Source organism: Hypanus sabinus, chromosome 8 (genome assembly GCF_030144855.1).
Source record: "Hypanus sabinus isolate sHypSab1 chromosome 8, sHypSab1.hap1, whole genome shotgun sequence".
Lineage (NCBI taxonomy): Eukaryota > Metazoa > Chordata > Chondrichthyes > Myliobatiformes > Dasyatidae > Hypanus > Hypanus sabinus.
In genome coordinates, this window is record NC_082713.1 from 48,142,581 (window position 1) to 48,162,617 (window position 20,037).

The 20,037-nt window shown below is 39.6% G+C and overlaps 1 protein-coding gene across 6 annotated transcripts in view; it reads left to right on the forward strand.

The window, feature by feature from the left end:
• The window catches only part of nhsl2 (NHS-like 2), a 431,863-nt gene that overhangs the window by 307,840 nt on the left and 103,986 nt on the right, over positions 1–20,037 (forward strand). The window lies entirely within an intron of this gene.

Genomic DNA, 20,037 nt, shown 5'->3' on the forward strand with positions numbered 1-20,037 from the left:
AGAGTCACTGCTAAGTGCTTCCTCTTCTGTTAGTACTTTTATTTTGATGAAAAATAGAGTAAAAAGAGAAGCAATTCAACATAGTTAACAGTTTAGTTCCAAGCTATACTTGGCTTGAACTAGGCATAAAAGGAAAAACAGTTCTTTTAAGAAAATCTTCAAATCATGCTTGGAAGAGGATATTTACAGTCAGTGGCTATGTTATTTGGTACATCTCCTCATTAATGCAAATATTTAATCAGCCAATCATGTGGCAGCAACTCAATGCACAAAGCATGCAGACATGGTCAAGAGGTCCATTTGTTGCTTTTCAGACCAAATATGAGAATAGGAAAGAAATATGATCTCAGTGACCTTGACTGTGAACTAATTGTTGGTGCCAAATGGGGTGGTGTGAGTATCTCGGAAACTGTTGATCTCCTGGGATTTTCATACACAACAGTTGATCAAGTTTACAAGAAAATGTGTGAAAACAAGAAACATCCACTGAGCAGCTGTTATGTGGGCAAAAATATCTTGTTAATGACATGTGAAGGTCAGAGGAGAATTGCCAAAATGTTTCAAGCTTATAGCAAGATGACCGTTACTCAAATACCAATTTATCTTTTATAAGCCCACTGATTCTCACGGCTATTTGGACCATGCCTCTTCCCACCCGTCACCTGTAAAAATGCCATCGCCTTCTCTCGGTTCCACCACATCTGCCACATCTGGTCTCAGGATGAGGCTTTTCATTCCAGAACTACTGAGGTGTCCTCCTTCTTCAAAGAAAAGGGTTTCCATTCCTCCACCATCAATGCTGCCTTCACCTGCATCTCTTCCACTTTGCGTACATCTGCCCTCACCCCATTCTCCGCCACCCTACCAGGGATAGAGCTCCTCCTGTCCTCACCCACCACTCCACCAGCTTCTGTGTCTAGCACATGACTCTCCATAATGTCTGCTACCTAGAAGGGGATCCCACCACCAAACACATCTTTACCTCCCCTCCCTTTCCACTTTCCAAAGAGATTGCTCCTTATGCAACTCCCTTGTCCAGTTATCCCTTCCTACTGATCTCCTTCCTGGCACTTGTCCTTGCAAGAGCAACAAGTGCTACATCTCCCCCCTCACTACCATTCAGGGCCCCAAACAGTCATTCCAGGTGAGGCGACACTTCACCTGCGAGCCTTTTGGGATTGCCTATGGTATCCAGTATTCCTGGTGTGCCCCCCCCCCCCCCCGCCCAACATAGATTGGGAGACCTCTTCACCAAACACCTACACTCCATCTGCCAAAAAATAAGCAAGATCTCCCTGTAGGTACCCATTTCAATTCCATTTGCCATTCCTATTCTGACATGTCTGTCCATGGCTTCCTTCTACTGCCGCGATGAGGCCACACTCAGGTTGGAGGAGCAACACCTTATATGCCATCTGAGTGGCCTCCTTAAAGAGGCATGGACATTGATTTCTCAAACTTCCAACCCCCACCGACTTCTTCTCTTTCTTTCCAGTCCAGGTGAAGGGTCTTGGCCTGAGACATTGACTGAACTCTTTTCCATAGAGGCTGCCTGGCCTGCTGAGTTCTTCCAGCATTTTGTGTGTGGTGATTTGGATGTTGTGCTTCTCGTGTTTCTGTAACAATTTGCTGTAACTGTGGTGTGCAGAAGAGCATCTCTGAATGCACAACATGTCAGACCTTGAAGTGGATGGGCGACAGCAGCAGAAGACCAGGAGGATACACTCAGTGGCCACTCTATTAGGTACAGGAGGTAAACAAGAGGATGCCTTTAGGTAGTGGTCACAAAGAGACCCAGCAGGGGATTCAGAAGAAAGCTCCATCCCCAAAGAGCTGTGAGAATGTGGTTGAGAGGAATAATATAGATGAATTTAAGGTAAGTTTGGACAAGTGTACAAGAAAGGAATATGGGTTGACATTGATACATTCAGATAAGGAAAGGCAGGAAGAGGCTCAAATGAAGCATTAAAAAAATCAGCTGGTTAGGCCAAATGACCTTTTACTTTGCTGTGTACTGTATTCCATGTGATTGTATGTTATTCTATAATAGAACCAAGATTGGTTTGATGCAACAGAATATTCCCTTCCCACTCTTGGACAGGTTTTTATGGAGATATAACCACAGGAAAGTGGCTGTTGGTACGTGTGTTTACTTCACTCACGTTGGCATCTCTTCTAAATCACAAAATCTGAAATCAGGATGCCACTGCTTTATGAAATTATTACTTTTTTATTGTTTAAGCACATTAATACCTGATCAATGCACTTAGACACCATTTACTTGCTGTAGTCACAGCTGCCACAGAATTTCCACAAAGTGGAAACAGAGCATGGTGATTATTCCTCTGGGTGGTGCCTAGCCATAACCTCTGACATCAGCAACACTGCCAAGCCGCTGATCTAGGGGTCTGTGGTAACAATAAGCAATTCACATACTCCTCAATCTTTATAAACAGCTGCTGGCACCAGTTACATTTTTAAAATAAAACAGACAGGGAAAGGTTTTTTAAAAATTAATTGCAGTGATGTTTTTGGGTGAACTTCGATACATGCATAGTTCATAACGTTTAATCCTCAGTTTATTGTAGGTTAATTTTGAAGGGCATAGTTGTTATCTCTTGATTTATATACTGATGTAATGAAATATTCGAACTATATAAAAAACAAATCTGTCCATCTAGGCAACATAAGCACATTAGGGAAATATGCAGGACAAAGAAGAATTTCTTTAAGGTGAACTGCGTCAGAAGATCCAGTCTAATTTTCCAGTGGGCCAGTTATTAATTGGAAATAGATGCGAATTTATCAAAGATGACAGAAAATTGGTCTAATGCATGATTTCTGCAATGAAAATGAAGGCAATGTGTTCAAATTTGAAATATTATTAAGTTGATCATGATTGCATTGGTGTAAATGGGGCATTGCTGTGGCCACATTAGCCACCTCATGTCCTACAGTAACTACACATTAAAATTTGGTAAGATTGGCTGTGAAGTGATTTGAGAAGTCCTGGAGATGCAGGAGTTCTGGTGACAATTCAAGCTTACACTTCAATTGAATGTATATTAATGATATAATGTGTTGGAATTTATGGCATATCTGTTCACATTAGTAAATGCAAATATTGCCATCTTTGCATTAATTTGTAGGGAATATGTATTGAACTATCATGATCCATAAGATAAAGGGTAACAGACTGCTGCAGTGCTTTATAGATCAGAGTACTGTATGAGTAGGAGTGTTGGGTACAAAACAGCAGATGGTTATGTGTTCCGTGACAAATAATATATGGCTTTGGAGTATTCTGGTGTGTGGAGAAGCTGCTTGTGGATACCTGCTACACCAATGTGAAATTTTGCTCTGAACCAGAAGATTCAGGATTCAAACCATGTCTATAGAATATTAAACAAGCCCAGCCATGGAACTCCAACTGATTTTAGTTTTTAGAAACCGTGAAAGGAATGGGAGGTGGGGAAAAAAATCTGTGGTTCCCCCTCTTGGATCACTGGTTTGTGATACCTTTTGAAAAATACCAGGATCTCTTTGTCGATTAAAGCAGGCTTGGACTTTGCCTATGGGCAAATTGTCACTTAGCTAAAATCATGAAGAAAACAGCGTGGAGTTGAGATTTTGGAGGCATGTCAGCAACTTGGAGCTGTACTTCAGCATGAGTTGGCTCACACAAGAGGGAAGAGGCAGAGCAATGGAAAATTGAGAAAAAGAAAGTTGTGTTGGTCATTAAACCATAACAAATAGCCGGAGGTTGGTTTCTGTGAGGGCACAGGTGCTGTATATAATTTTCATAGCTCTGTGAATATCAAACAACCATTGTGTAGTACAGAAGGGTGTATAAATGTGCAAATGTGCATGAAGTAGTGAATAATTGGTTTACTTTACAGAAGGTAACAGGTGACTAAATTGGAATGACAACACAGCAGTGCATTCTGCAATAATGTCAGGTTTTATTCAATGAAAAATTTTAGCACACTGTTTTCAGTATTTTGTATATTTACCTCAAAGATTTCAATTACTGGCAATTAATAATTTCTTCCATGGATCTAGTGCAATGGTGTCATAGGGTAAATTCCAACTGTGCTTGGGGTTTGATAACCTAACTTGCACTGAGATATAATTGGATTCAAAGAACTAATTGGATAAGCATTTGGTGGGATTCTGGAGAGGAGACACAATTGACCTTCCTGATTTTGGCTTATATTTGTAATTGTTTTCTTTGTATCTATTCTGGAATTGACGGTATCATCTATTCACATCAAATAATTGATTAAAAAATTGTAAAGTGTTCACAAGATCACAAGACAAAGGAGCAGAAGTAGGCCATTTGGCTCATCAAGTCTGCTCCGCCACTCCACCATGAGCTAAACTATTCTCCCGTCTAGTTCCAATTTCAGGCTTTTTTCCCATATCGTTTGATACCCTGACTAATTAGATACCTGTCAATCTCCTCCAAAAACCCTCAATGGTTGTGCCTGTATGTGGCAACGAATTCCATAAATCCACGATCCTCTGGCTAAAAAAAAATTCTTCTCATTTCTGTTTAAATTAGGTACCCTCTAATTCTAAGACTGTGATCTTTTGTCCTGGACTCACCCACCAAGGGAAACAGCCTTGCCGCATCTACTCTGTCCAACCCTTTCGACATTTGAAATGTTTCTATGAGATCCGCTCTCATTCTTCTGTACTCTAATGAATACAATCCAAGAGCCGACAAACGCTCCTCCTATGTTAGTCCCTGCATTCCAGGAATCATCCTTGTGAATCTTCTCTGAATTCTCTCCAACATCAGCGCACCCTTTCTAAGACAGGGGGCCCAGAACTGCACACGTTATTCCAAATGGGGTCTCACCAGTGCCCCATAAAGCCTCATCAACAGTGATGTTGATCATTAATCACCTCATCATCAATCTGTTGTTTCAGGAGAGCTCCAACCAAACTGTTGCCACCTTCCCTCAGGTCCTGCAAGACTCTAGGTATAACCTTGATGCTGTTACTGGCATTGTAATGGAAAAGCATTCCATATCCCGTTTGATTTGATCCTTGTTTGTTAGTTAACATTTTTTAAAAGAGAAAAAGAAATGAACATTTTCTTCACACTGACATTTCAGTTACACAAACAAGATCAATACCTTATCACATAGTGCAATCCAAAATTCTGTAAAGTGCACTTGCTTGTTACAAACAAGCTCCTCATTTCCTGAAAACAAATTGGGCTCCACTCTTTGCCACAGTTTTGTATTTATCTTGCAGACTGAAGGAAAGGACATCAAAGGTAATGAGCCCAAGAAATTCTGCTGCCTCCTAATGGGAAACCTGAATGGGTACAGCATTAGACATTGTACACTTTTGTGGTTAAAAATGTTCTGCCCAGGACTCTGCTTTTAATTAAAACCACAATCAATATTTGTTACCAGAGAGAAAGCAGTTCTATTTAAGAGTAAGATAAAGTGACTACACTAATTAAGGAGGCAAGTTTGTAACAGGTTTTCACAGGCTTTGCTGGTTTCACAGAGAGACCCTTAATTCTCTGGAACAATATAAACAAACAAATCTATTCCTGAAACCTCATTGACAACTGCAAGCTATTTCCTTAGTGAACTCATACGTTTCTTTTTCAGAAAAGTCATCATTTAACCAAAAAAAAACACACAATCATAAACAGGCACTATCAAAGCATATTACTTCCATTAAAATTATGGCTGACGCTGCCTTCCAGATCTACAATCAGTAGCAGGCGCTTATTTCATGGGATCCACAACTGTTTTAGTTCTGGTATCTAGCTTTGTGAAGAGTTCAGAAAGTTACTGTCAACTCCTTTCAGAATGAGGTGAATCCTTAATTCTGATCAGCACATGAATCTCTACAGTAAAACTAGACAGGTTTGTATAGATATAATACAGGATTTTTTTGAGTTAACAAGCGGTTTAAATATCAGGAGGGCAGATTTAAAATCTTCAGCGAAAGGGATGAATGGAATTTGAGGATAAATATTTTTACTCAGAGAGAAGCTAGGATCTGGAATTCAGTGCTTGCAGGGGTAATGAAGTACAATCAATCAGACTTGCAAAAGGAAATTTAGGGAGAATAATTTACAGGATTGTGGGGAAATGGACAGACAGAATTGTTTTGCAAGGAGGTAGTATGGAATTGATAGGCCAGTTGGCCTCCTGTTGTGCTGTGGCAAATATTTGATTTGCAGCTCCTTCATTTGTATGTGAATGTAAAGGCAATGATATAAAGTATTTATCTCCATTCTGTTTAGGCAGTGGGCAAGGTTTGTATGGTCCTTGTGATTTATATGGCCATTTTATTATGAGTAATATTATAGTAATTTTATGTTACTATCTAAACTAAACTTCAACTGCTGATGGAAAAGTTTTGTGGCCATGACTTGCAGTCCATTATCAGACATTTAGTATTCCAAATCTAGTAAACATTATTTAAAGTTATTAGTAGTTAAGTAAGTCTTAACTCTTCAATGAAGATACAGTACTGTATTTAATGCCAAATGAACATAGGCAAAGATCACCCTCAGCCTTTGCATAACTGGTAAACTCTGATGTGTCAAAGAACTGTCCTGGTTTTTTAATGTATTGTTTAAACTCATATACTGTATTGTGCTTTTCAACAGAGACATCTCAGGATCTGTGAGCACAACCATCTATGTCTATTATTTAAAAGACCAACTGAAAAAAGTTTTTTAAGTGACACAGCTAGTACCAGAAATTGTTATCCTTTGAATATTAGTTTTCGTAGTTAATTTATCTTGATTCAATTAAGAATTAAGACATTAGACCATCTCTGATGTGACCCAGCTGGACTGGCAGAATAACAATTTGCAAATGCATAGTCATGTTAGTCCTCCAAACCCAGACTAACATAAGTTGCATTGCAAAGTTCCCTCTTCCTGCAGATTATATCATGAGGATTGGTGTGCTCGTGACTGCCACTTTAAGATATTTCAGTGCTAGTTGTCATGCTTCTAAGAATCACTCTTTCCTTGTTTCAGCATGTCAGATAAATGGAAGCAAAACTTACCCAGGTATTGACCAAGACCCAACAAACATTGGATACCTGCCATAGCCATCAATATTGGCATCTCCAAAACAGCTTTAACTTCATGTCGATCGACAAAAAGTTATTTATTATTAAAAGTTATTGCGATAGAGCGTGGAATAGACTCTTCCGACTCTTCAAACCACGCCACCCAGCAATCCCCAATTTAACCCTAGCCTAATCATGGGACAATCTACAATGATCAATCATCCTACCAGCTGGTATGTCCTCGGACTGTGGGAAGAAACCAACGCAGCCGGAGGAAACCCATGTGGTCACGGGGAAAATATACAAACTCCTTATAGGCAGCGGTAGGAATTGAAACTGGGTAGCCTATACTGTAAAGCATTGTGCTAACCACTACACTACGTTACCAGTTTAAAATTTCTTGGCCAGCAGAAGTACTGTATGTCAAATAACTGCCTTTAGAGCTCCATTCTGTCATTGCATCTAAATCTTTATCAAGATATTGAATTTCTTTTACTGCCTTTTATCCACAACACATTGGATTGGAATTAGGCTATTCAGCCCATTCCAAAGCCTACAGCCCTGCAATCATCGGAGGTGGCTGGAGTCCTGTTACCGACTCATGCACGTACCTTTGGAAATCTTTTGGAGGGAAGCTAATCCCAAATGGCATACACTTCTAGCAATGCCTGCATTTATAAATGCATTTTGAACACATTTGGATTCATAAACATATTAGCATTGTGTAGGAGTGTAGCTATATCATCTGTACTTGGCTGTGATACTGCTTTTAAATAGAATCTAGATGCAGCCCTCTTATATTTTGCAACCAATCAGCTATCACTGAACACAGAATCAGAATCAGGTTTAATATCACTGGCAAATGTCATGAAATCTGTTATCTTTGTGGCAGCAATACAATGCCAGTACATAACAATATTAGAATCAGATTCATTATCACCGGCATGTCATGAAATTTGTTAACTTAGTAGCAGCAGTTCAATGCAATACAGTATAAAAATATATAAATAATATTTAATAAAATAATAATGATTATTATTAATAGAGAAAATATATATATACACACACACACACACACAAAAACACAAACACAAGGGGTGATTGATAAGTTCATGGCCCAAGGTAGAAGAAGGTGAGTTGTTAACTTCAAACTTTCTGCATTTTCACTCAACTGCATGTGCATGCAATGAGAGCTGTATAACTCACTTCCTTCTACCTAAAGCCACAAACTTATCAATCGCCCCTGCTGTGGACCACTTCTACAAAGAAGGGATCCATATGCTCCATGACCACTGAACTAAGTGTGTAAATGTAGGAAAAATAAATGCGCTAGTTTTTTAAAAATTGACTAGTTCTACCTTAGGCCACAAACATATCAATCACCCCTCATATACACATAAATTAAATAAGTCGTGAGGTAGTGATCATGGGTTCAATGACCATTCAGAAATGAAATGACAGAGGAAGAAGCTGTTTCTGAATCATTGACTGTGTGCCTTCAGGCTTCTGTACCTCCTTCCTAATGGTATCAATGAGAACAAGGCATGTCCTGAGTGATGGGGACCTTTAGTGATGGATGCCTCCTTTTTGAGGCATCAGTCCTTGAAGGTGTCTTGGATACTACAGAGTTTGGGGCTCATGATTGAGCTGACTAAGGCTACAACTCTCTGCAGCTTATTTAGATACTGTGCAGTAACACCTCTGTGACCCCCCCCCCCCCATCACCATAGCAGACAGAGATGCTGACGATTAGAATGCTCTCCACAGTACATCTACAGTGGTGCTAGAAAGTTTGTGAATCCTGAAGAGTTTTCTCTGTTTTGGCATAAATATGACCAAAAATGTGATCAAATATTCACGTAATTTCTAAAGCTAGATAAAGAGAATCAAATTAAATAAAAAAACACGCAAAACGTAACATATGTTCATGTATTTCTTGAGAAAAATGATCCAATATTACATGTATTTGTTGGAAAACTTATGTGAACCTTTGCTTTCAATAACTGATGTGACCCCCACTTGTACAGCAACCAAACATTTCCAGTTGATCAGTCCTGCGCAGCGGCTTGAGGGAATTTTAAGCCATTCCTCCTTACAAAACTGCCTCGACTCTGGGATATTGGTTGGCTTCCTTGCATGAACTGCTTGCTTCAGGTCCCTCAATCAACATTTCTGTAGGATTAAGGTCAAGACTTCGACTCGGCTATTCCAAAACACAAATTTTCTTCTTTTTAAACCATTCTGCTGTTGATTTACTCTTGTTTTTTGGATCATTGTCTATTATTCTATTAAGCATTATTCTATTAAGCTTAAATTTTTTTAAATTCTATTACCATTATTCTATTAAGCTTAAATTTATGGACTGCTACCCTGACGTTCCCCTGTAAAATGTCTTGATACAATTTTGAATTAATTGCTCTCTCAACAATTGCAAACCGTCCAGTCCCTGGGGCAGCAAAGCAGCTCCCATGATGCTTCACAGTTGGGATGAGATTTTGGTGTTGGTGTGCACTGCCTGTTTTCCTCCAAACAGAGCAATGTGCATTTCTATCAAAAAAGTTCAACTTCTGTTTCATCTGTCCACGGACTGTAGCAATAAAAGATTGAAAATGTCTTTGAACACACCTACCAGTTGGCTGGCACAGGTTTTAAGAGCCCTACTTGGTACTCCATCAGGGCCTGTCATCTTGCAAGGCTTCTTCCTCTAGAAAGACAGTCTGATATCAGCCTCCAAGACAGAGACCACAGGGTCACTGATACTGTGGGGATTTCACAGCTTTAGGTTTTGATCTCATTTTCAAAGCATGCAGACAAGGCATTGGGCTTATCTGGGAGGGAAGCATCACTGTTATTCGTTATTTTAGATTTCACTTTGTAGGGAGTAATGACCTGTAAATCCTGCCAGAATTGATGTGTATCCAATTCTGTCTCCAACTTTATTCACAATTGTTCCTTTGCTCTTTAGAGCCCTTCATAATCATATCTGATTTTCTTGTATCATCCTGGGTCACCAGACCTGAATGCCATAGATTTAGTCCTCAGCAGACTATGAACTTCCTGGTTTATCCATGGATTTTGATTTGAATATATACAGTTTGTTCTCATTGTACACACTCATCCACACAGGTATTAGTCTAATCACCTTCTTCCTTAAAGCTGTGGCATTATTTGAGTTTCAAGTTGATTCAACAAGCTTGATTAAGTTCTCTGTGTTATTCAAATCCACCACTGAGCATCAGAGAGTATTTGTATATAACTCATTAATATTTCTTAATTATTGGGCTATTGTTATTTATTGCTTAAGGCAAGTCTCCAGCAGTAGCTGTTCCATTAACTGAATGATTATATATGATACATGCTCAAACATGACTTTCTACAGAACAAAGGGTTTAGAGTCATGCCACCACTTTACTCTCTGTTATCTGTTCACTAGATAACAACAGGTATTCTCATCCAACAGAAAAACAAACTTCATGACAAACTAGAATTGCACAATTAAATTAATCCACCTTCCAAAATTTAAAATCTCTTGTTTCTTTCCTGCTTAAACAAAGTGAAACTACACTTTTTTGAAATACTGTACTCACTTCAAACTTAATATAGTTGCCTGACTCTAACATAAATGTAACACACTCCTCAGCATCCAAGTTATAAGCATTGATCTCTTTGACAGTAGAAGTGGCTGTCTCTATTTCGCATCAATAGTTGCAATTGGCTGTTTTGGTGCAAACAATTCTATTTCATTACATTGCTTTGTGAAATAATTTCTCCTTCTGCAAATAACATATTTGGTTCAAGGCTACAATTCTGTCCTGTGAACACATTCCTCACCAACTATTGCACCACTCTTCAGCCATCTGTGCTTCTTCTGTCAACCCTGAAGGTTTCATTGGGTTTATGCACCACACTGATATTCTCACCATATTCTCTGCTGGATGACAAGTGAGAGCTGGTTTCAAGTTAGTTTCTGAAGGTCATCATTTTTACATCTTTAAGTTTACAGTTTGACTTGCGTGATTTATTTTGCTGTTATTGCAAGAAACCAATTTTTGGTATCGTTTTTTCGGAGTTCTGCGCTGATCATATGATTCACCTTCATCATGTTTCTCCTGTCAGATTCATACCTCTCAAATAAGATTTTTTTTTACAGTTGACAGTATTTAGAAAATTTCTGCAACAGAAATACTCTTTTGTCGATATCACTCTCTTTAGCCCAGTCCATCATAATGTTAAGATCACATTTAATCAGATTACCTAAAGTAGGCTGGAAGCAACACAAAGAACCTTTCCCCCTTCCCCCTGCCTTACCACCCTCCTCTCCTGATTGATTCCCCTTCCCAGCAGCTCCTCCATGATACCCTCATGACTTCCAGGCATAGAATATTGACACAGCCACGTCCACAAATTGATCATTGGTTTTGGTTTATTATTGCCACACGTAACAAGATTCTGCGCAGTGAAAAGCTTGTCTGGCATACTTTCTCTACAGATCAAATGATTACCTGTGTATTGATATAGAACAAATTAGTAGGTTAATTGTAAATAGTTCTGTTATTAGGCTAAGGTTAAATAGTTGGGTTGGTGGTTGGTGAGGCTTGTTGGGCAGGAAAGTCTTTTTCCGTGCTGTATCTTTAAATAAACAAATAACAATGCCAAATAAAGTGTAAAGGAGACAGAGAAAGTGCAGAGCAGATAAAAAAATAAAGTGTGAGGTCATAACAAGGTTGATTGTGAGGTGAAGAGTCAAATTATCGTACAAGCAGTCTGTACAAGACTGATAACAGAAGGCTAGAACTCCTCTTGAGCCCGGTGGTGTGTGCTTTTAGTCTTTTGTATCTTCTGCCTGATGGGAGAGCAGAGAAGAGAGAACGTCTGGGGTGGGTGGGTCTTTGATTATGCAGTCTGCTTTACTGAAGCAGTGAGAAGTGCAGACAGAGTCCATGGAGGAGAGGTTGGTTTCTATGATGTACTGAGCTGTGTCCACAACTCTCTTCAGTTTCTTGTGGGTCATACAAAGAGACTATGGGTTTTGTTAGAACTACATCCTGTCACTTTATTGTAGTGCATCAGCATTCTAGATGCTCCAAACATCTCTCTTCTGTGCCACTGTAGTAACAGGTTACCTAGACAAAAGTGGTTTACTGTGCTTAAAGTGTAGTACATTTTGATCCTTACATCATTTAACCATCATGCCTGCCCTTTGCTGAAGCATATTGCATCATTCAGTACACAAGGTTACTGTGTCTGAGTCATGCTGATATTACCAAATTATTTATAGCAGATGAAGAACTATCAAGAAGCTGGGTGAGATCAATGGAGCATAGAATAACTTTGTGGTGTACTTCTAATGTCACAAAATATGATTGAATTCTGGTTTTATGACCATGGAGCTCATTTGACTATTCATTAATGACTTGTTTTGGACAGTGAAATTAATACTTGCAAGAAATTTTGCGAAGCAGACAATGGTTATCAGTATCCATAATTGCGTTCTACTCTAGATATGTGGGACTTTGTTTCTCATCTTTAATAATGCAGATACCTGTTAAATTAAGGAAACATCAGAGGGATGTTCGTCTCCTAAAGTCCTGTCCTCAGAAAAGAGCTTGCTCTACAAAAGAGGCATAGAATTACTTGGTTCAACACCTAAATAGAAGCACTGTTGGAGATTGGGTTAACATGAAGTGCAGTAGTTTTCTGCATATTTCTGGGTCAGCTAGCACCAGTTGCCAAGAGTTGGACAAGATTTTTGAGCTCACTAGCATTGTTTCCATCATAAAACTCATCCAAATGATGTCAATGGGAGGACATGGCAGAAAATTCAACATCAAAGAGATTTTCAGCCACATTAGTCTAAAAATGACTGTTACTATTCACTCCAGCTTTTACTATTGGTGGCAGCTCAGGAATTGTTATTTAAAAGGTAAAGGACCCTTTATCAAACGCATACAGTACTTAAGAACCTAAGTGCTAATGGAACTTTGGGGTTGGAACAATATAATGTCCCAGATCAATATTAAGAGGTCAGAATGGCAGTTAATATTCTCCCTATTCTTTGGAAGACTTGGACAGCAGATGCAATTAAGACCTTAAGACATACTAGCAGAATTAGGTCATTCAGCCCATTGACTTTGCTCTGCCATTCAATTGTGACTGATTTATTACCCAATATGGGAGGAAACTGGAGCAGTAAATCATAAGCACAGAGTAACACACACAAAATGCTGGCCGGGTAACATCTATGGAAATGAATAAATAGTAAACATTTGGGTTGAAACCCTTCTTCAGGAGTGGAAAGGAAGGGGAAAGATGCCAGAATAAGAAGTTGGGGAGAGTGTGAAGAGGATAGCTAAAAGATGATAGGTGAATCCAGGTGGGTGGAATGAATCTGATAGGAGAGGAGAGTGGACCATAGGAGAAAGGGAAGGAGGCAGGTAAGAAGAGGGAAGAGGCCAAAGTGGGGAACAGATAAAGAGCGGAGGAGGAGGAAATTTTTCCTTCTCCAGGAGGAGAAATTGATATTCAGATTGGAGTTTACCTAGACAGAATATAAGGTTTTGCTTCTCCACCCTGAGGGTGGCCTCATCAGTGCACAACAGGAGGCCATGGACTGATATGTCAGAATAGGAATGGAAAAGGGAATTAAAATGATTAGCTACCAGGAAGTTCTGCTTTTGGTGGATAGAGTTGAGGAGCTTGATGAAGTATTCTCACAACTTATGATGGATCTCACCAATGTAAGGGAGGCTGCATTGAGAACACCAGACACAATAGATGATTGACCCTAGCAGGTTCATAGGTGAAGTGCTGTCTCACCTGAAAGGACTGTTTGGGACCCTGAATGGAGTTGACTGCAGAGGAAATTGGTGCGACCATGGGGAGAATGTACAAACTCCTTACATACAACACCGGGAATTGATCTCCAGTTGCTGGAGTTATGCTAACTGCCACTCTCTGTGTTGCCCAGCGAAAGAAACATTACATTGGAGTGGAGCAGCAATATATTTAAAATAGATCTTCCTATCTGTACCCTTCTGTGATTCTTCTCCTCTTCTCAATCTCATGCTTCTGCGTATTAGTCTGTTCTACACTGACCTCAAATTCCCTCTTCCTGGTGAACACTGAAGCAATGTATTCATGAAGAATCTTCTCTACCTCCTCCAACTCCAGGTACAGGTCTCCTCTTTTTCTGATAGTCCTCATGTGGCTCTAGTCACCCTCTTGTTCTTCACATATGTGTAGAATACTCTAGAGTTGTCCTTAATTCTACTTATTAATGCCTTCTCATCACCCCTTCTAGCTCTCTTAAGTCCCTTAAGCTTCTTCCTGGCTAGTTTATAACTCCAAAGATCGCTGTTATTGAAACTGCCATGGCAGTGGTCCCTCACATTTCTGCTCTATATTTCCTTGTTTTCTGTTTACACTCCCAAGTTCCTGCCTGATACCATTGTAATTACGTACTTCCACATATCGTCTGCTCCTATTCTTGACGATGGCTATGTTAAAGTTCAGGCATTCAGGGAGTAATGGCCATCATCTTTAAAATGTTCATTCACTGAAAGATTTGATCAAGGTCATTGCCTAGTACTAGATCCAGTATGGCCTCTCCTCTTGTCAGCTTGCTCACATTTCATGTCAGGAATCCTTCCTGGACCCACCTAAACAATTCTGCTCCATATAAACATTTTGCACCTAGGAGATGGAACATCAGCCTGAGATATTTCACATGCTGATTTTGTTTTGCTCTTGTTTACTCACCAGCTTTCAGTTCATCCTTGAAGTCCCAGTATTAATTTGTTTTTACTTCACGATAATACATCCAGACTATGATATAAACTAATCCACTTTTAGGTCCTTCCATTTTAAAATTATAATTTAGCTCATGTATCTTTGATTCCAGTTTACCCAGGCCAGACCAATTCTCATCCTATTGAAATTAGCTCTTCACTACTTGATTATTTTTACAATCTTGGAGTGATCCCAAGAGAATGAGCAAACACTGGCAGCAAAAATACTAAGGCAATCCAAAATATAATACAGTCACATAAACATGAAAACGATTCAGAATGAAGTAGGGTCAGTAAGAGAGCAAAAGGTAAACATTACTGTATTCTATTATTAATCCCGGTTTCCTGATTGTTCTCCCTTGTTTACGTGTTCCCCTCTTGGCCTGTCTCATTTCCCAGAATTAAGTCAGGACCGAGTTTTAGGTCAGAATTAAGTCAGACCCAGACATTTTTTTCTTGGCGAGTAGGAAGTGATCTTATCCAGGTATGTATATAAGGGGACATAGATAGGGTGAATACACTCTTTTTCCTAGTCTTGGGGTGGGGGGGGGGGGTTTAAGGAGAGAGTGAAAGATTTAACAGGAGCTTCTTGTTGTTCAGTCTTTAAGTCGTGTCCAACTCTTCGTGACCTCATGGACCATGGCAAGATACAGAAGTAAACTGCCTGGTCTTTCTCCTTTGCAGATACTGCTGCTGCCTAGGTTGGGACCCGGCTGGGTTTAAACTCAGGACCATCTGCCTTGAGGTCTGCTGCTGATGCCAACACATCACCAGCCGGCCCTGAACTTGAGGGCACTTTTATTATCACAGAGGGAAGTATGTATGTGAAATGAGCTGACATAGGAAGTGGCTGAGGCCTACTCGTTCATAATGCCTTCATCCTGATTGGTCCAGAAACATGCAGAGCATAAAAGTTTTTCGGAGTACTCCTCCTCTTTACGCTGTGTGTTATTGCTATCCCACTCTTATGTTTGCAAAGTTGAAGCCACTATATCATCACAAGATGCATGAAATTTCCTCCTCAATATCTTTTCTACTAGTTGGTGTTGTGCAGAATTATCCCAGTGGTGTAATCATAACTCTTGTGTTATTCTAAACAGGTAGGTTATGTCCTTGATCACTCCAGGGCATACTCCATCTCCAACACTACAATATTTTCATTAATCTTTAGTGCCTTTCTCCATCCTTTTTTCACTTCCCTATCTTTGCTGAACATCTTGGAATCAGAAATATTTATAACCTTTCTTGCATATTCACAAACATGCTTATAAACAGTTCTGTAAATTAAAGCTGTACTGCTGCGGCACCACATTGTGATTATATCATTTGTACAAAATAGAATTGCCTGAGGGTTTCTGTCAAATTTCAAAATTTCTAACCCTTCCAATTATATTTGAAAAAGAGTCAGAGGGGATTGAAGATATTGCAAACATTGTCAAACCAACAAATGTTTTGGTTCGATGTGAAAAGTTATTAAATTCATTTGAGAATTTTGCTTATGTTAAATTCCTAGCTTATCCTAAACATGAAAGAGTCTTGAGTCTTTCTCGCAATGTGACAATCTGCATCCATTGACAATCTACTCCTACATTGAACAAAGGAACAGGAGTAGCATTTCATAAACACAAGAAAGCCTGCAGATGCTGCAAATCCGAAGCAATACACACAAAATGCAGCAGGTCAGGCAGCATCTATGGAAATAAATAAACAGTCAACGTTTCAGTCCGAGGCCCTTCTTTAGGACTGAAAAGCAAGGGCACAAGATGCCTGAATAAGAAGATGGGGAGAGGGGAAGGAGACTAGCTAAAAGGTGATAGGTGAAGTCAGGTGGGTAGAAAAGGTAAAGGACTGGAGAAGAAGGAATCAGATCGAAGAGCAGAGTGGACCAAAGGAGAGAGAAAATGAGATGGGACCAGGGGGAGTGATTAGTAGGTGAGAAGAAGTTAAATGCCGGAGCTGGGAATAGAAGAACAGGGGAGGTTTTTTACCGGAAGGAGAAATTGATATTCATGCCATCAGGTTATAGGTTACCCAGACATAATATTAGGTGCTCCTCCCCCATCCTAAGGACTGACATTTCGAATAGGAAAAGGAATTGAAATTAAACTGTCTGGCCACTGAGGACTTCCGCTTTTGCCGGATGGAGCGGAGGTGCTTGATGAAATAGTCCCCCAACTTATGACAGGTCTCACCAATGTAGAGGTGGCTCCAACAGGAGCATTGCACATATTAGATGACCTCAGCAGATTCACAGGTGAAGTATTACTTCATCTGGAAGGACTGGTTGGGGCCTTCAATGGAGGTGTGGGAGGAGCTGAATGGGTAGCTGTAGCACTTAGTCCATCTGCAAGGATAAGTGCTGGCAGGGAGATTAGTGGGGAGGGACAAATGGACAAGAGAATCACGGAGGGAGAAATCTCTGCAGAACGTGTGGGGGTTGGATGGGGGAGAGGTAAAGATCTGTTTAGTGGTAGTATCCTTTTCAAGATGGTGGAAGTTTGGAGGATAATGTGTTGGTTGCTCATCTCAGCAGCCTTTGACTTCTTTATCCTTCTTAGTCTTCTAGTTAGCTTGTGACAGATCTGCTGAACGTGTTTCAATTTACTGTACCATTCCCTAGTTACCTCAGCTAATAAAATTGAACTCAGTCTTCAAAGCTCCATCAGTCTTAGAATCCACAAATATCTGGGGAACAGTGGAACAGAACTCAGCTTCCTATTGTGTGGTGAAATGCTTCAAGACTATAATTCCAAAGAGCTCATGCCTAAAATTATTGTACCTCCTCATTTAGAATTACACGAGCAAAGGAAATTGTTTCTCCACGTAAACTGTCAAATTATTTTATCATTTAATATAAACAAGGAATTATTTCTCGATTGTCATTATAGAATCTCTCATCATAATTGAATTTTCATTACGTTAGTGTGGTAAACCATGTATATCTGTCTGGACACGCCCCTATGCTGAATACTCCTGTGGCTCCCCCCACAGACCCCTGGATAAAGGTGATTGTGTCACTGCTCCTCCCACAGTCATCCAGCATTGACGTGCTCCGTTTTACTGCTAATAAAAGCCTTTCAGTAATTACTCTACTTCCAGTCTTTTGGAGTTATTGATAGTGCATCAATTAGTAAATAAAAGACCTGTTCCTGAGTATGTTCACAATGATATAGATAGATATTTGCTTAGCATCTGTTCTCTTTTGTGCATGAGCATTTTCAATAAAAGAGGGTATTCCTATCAGTGTGTGGCGAGTTAGAAGCTCTTCCTACTCAGCTGGCTTTTAGGTCCCTAGAGTCATAAAATCATAAAACATGGAAACAGGCCCTTTGGACCAAGTGGTTCATATTGACCAAGGTGGCCATTCAAATCAACCCCAGTGATAGGCTCATAACCTTCAAAACATTTCCTATTCCTGTACCTGTTCAACTGCATTTTAAAAACTGTTATTGTACTTGCCTCAATCAACTCCTCTATCAGCTCATTCCAGATACATGCTCCCTTCTGAGTAAAAATAAAAGGTGCCCTCAAGTTCCTATTAAATCCTTCCACACTCTCCATAAACCTGTGTCCCTAGTGTCCAGCTCTCGGAAAAAGACTGAGTGTATTCATCCTATCTATGCCCCTCATGATTTTACACTTTGGCCCCATCCCCCCCCCCCCCCCACACACACACACACACACACACACACACACACACACACACACACACACACACACACACACACACACACACACACACACACACACACACACACACACACACACACACACACACCCTCCTACACCATCTCCTTAGCCACATGGTTAAAATGGTAGATGTCTCCTGAGGTGATGTTGTGGTAGATTGAACACTTTGTGTTGTATAATCTTCTTTATAAAAGTAACCACCCTAGATCATTATAGAGACTTTTATTCAACATGAAATGTAACCAAAGCAGAGTAAGGGCAGAATGTTGAGGGGTTGTGCTCCTTTTTCTAAACTCGTCCTCTTTTGAGTTGAAGTTTGCATACTGGTGGGGGTATGAAGCAAGATCCTGTGAGATCAGTCCACTACTAGAAGAGAGAGAAGTGATGAGAGTCAGGCTCCTCTTGAGGAGTTTGGAATGTCGGTAATCATGATGACACCCTTAAAATGCAAGTAAGTTAAAGTTATGGATATTTACAGTCCAGAGCTCGAGGGGCCTTTTTGACAAGTTCAGCTTTCTAACACAGCAACTGATCTTCCTGGAGACAACGAGTTGTATTTGAGTAAATTAAATTTTCTTGTTCAGCTTCTTGTCATAAACAAGAACTAGTCTTAATGTAAAATGCAGGCAATAGTCTGTTTGAAGTTAAGGGTTCAGCTTTGCAAACAAGCGGCATTGCTGGCCTACAACACAGGACTAGCTGCTCAAGGGATGCAGTGTAAAACAATGAGATTATGTTAATTGGGCCTGCATTAAACCAGAGAACACTGGCTAAATTATTCAGTTCAAGGAAGTTTGGACCAGGCTGATTTATCAGTAATTGAGAGATTTGTGTGAGTCAGCTCTCACAGTGTTAATTTTCGATGTCTGGTATTTCTGTCCCAAGAAGCTTTTAGATCATCTCTATGAATTTTCCATCTAAGGTATCAAAAAAAAATCTCACCTGCATTAAAGTCACCAAGTAACTAAAAATACACCCCGTATAAAAGTAAAAGAGCAATCAAGTTTGTTAGGAATGATTAAGGAACATTAAGAAGATTGACAGGAAGATAGGGTGACTAGAATCCATTCATCTGTCTGCCTTTAAGTTCTATGACAGATAATTTGTTCATCTGCAGCTCATTGGTCTGCCTTTTTAGCTTATAGGATGTTATCCTACTATTAATTCAATTTCAAGTCTTATGCATTTATAACCTATTCATTATTATGTTATGTTTTTTTATATATGAAATTCAATAAAAAGATTGAAAAAGAAAGAGAAAGCTTATAGGAGTTGTACCTATTTTTGGTAATCCTTTCTGTTGCAAAAATCAATAGTAATTTCAAAATATTTTATGAGACAGAAATCCTTTGTGTGTTGTGAATGTGTTTTAAGAATTTTATCTAACTTTAAACGTGTATCACTAAAAATAAATGAACTGTTTAAACTACTTCAAAAGCTGGAACTACCCCCTCCTAGATAAGGAGGGGGACCCACCACTCAAGTATTGGGTATTGGCATC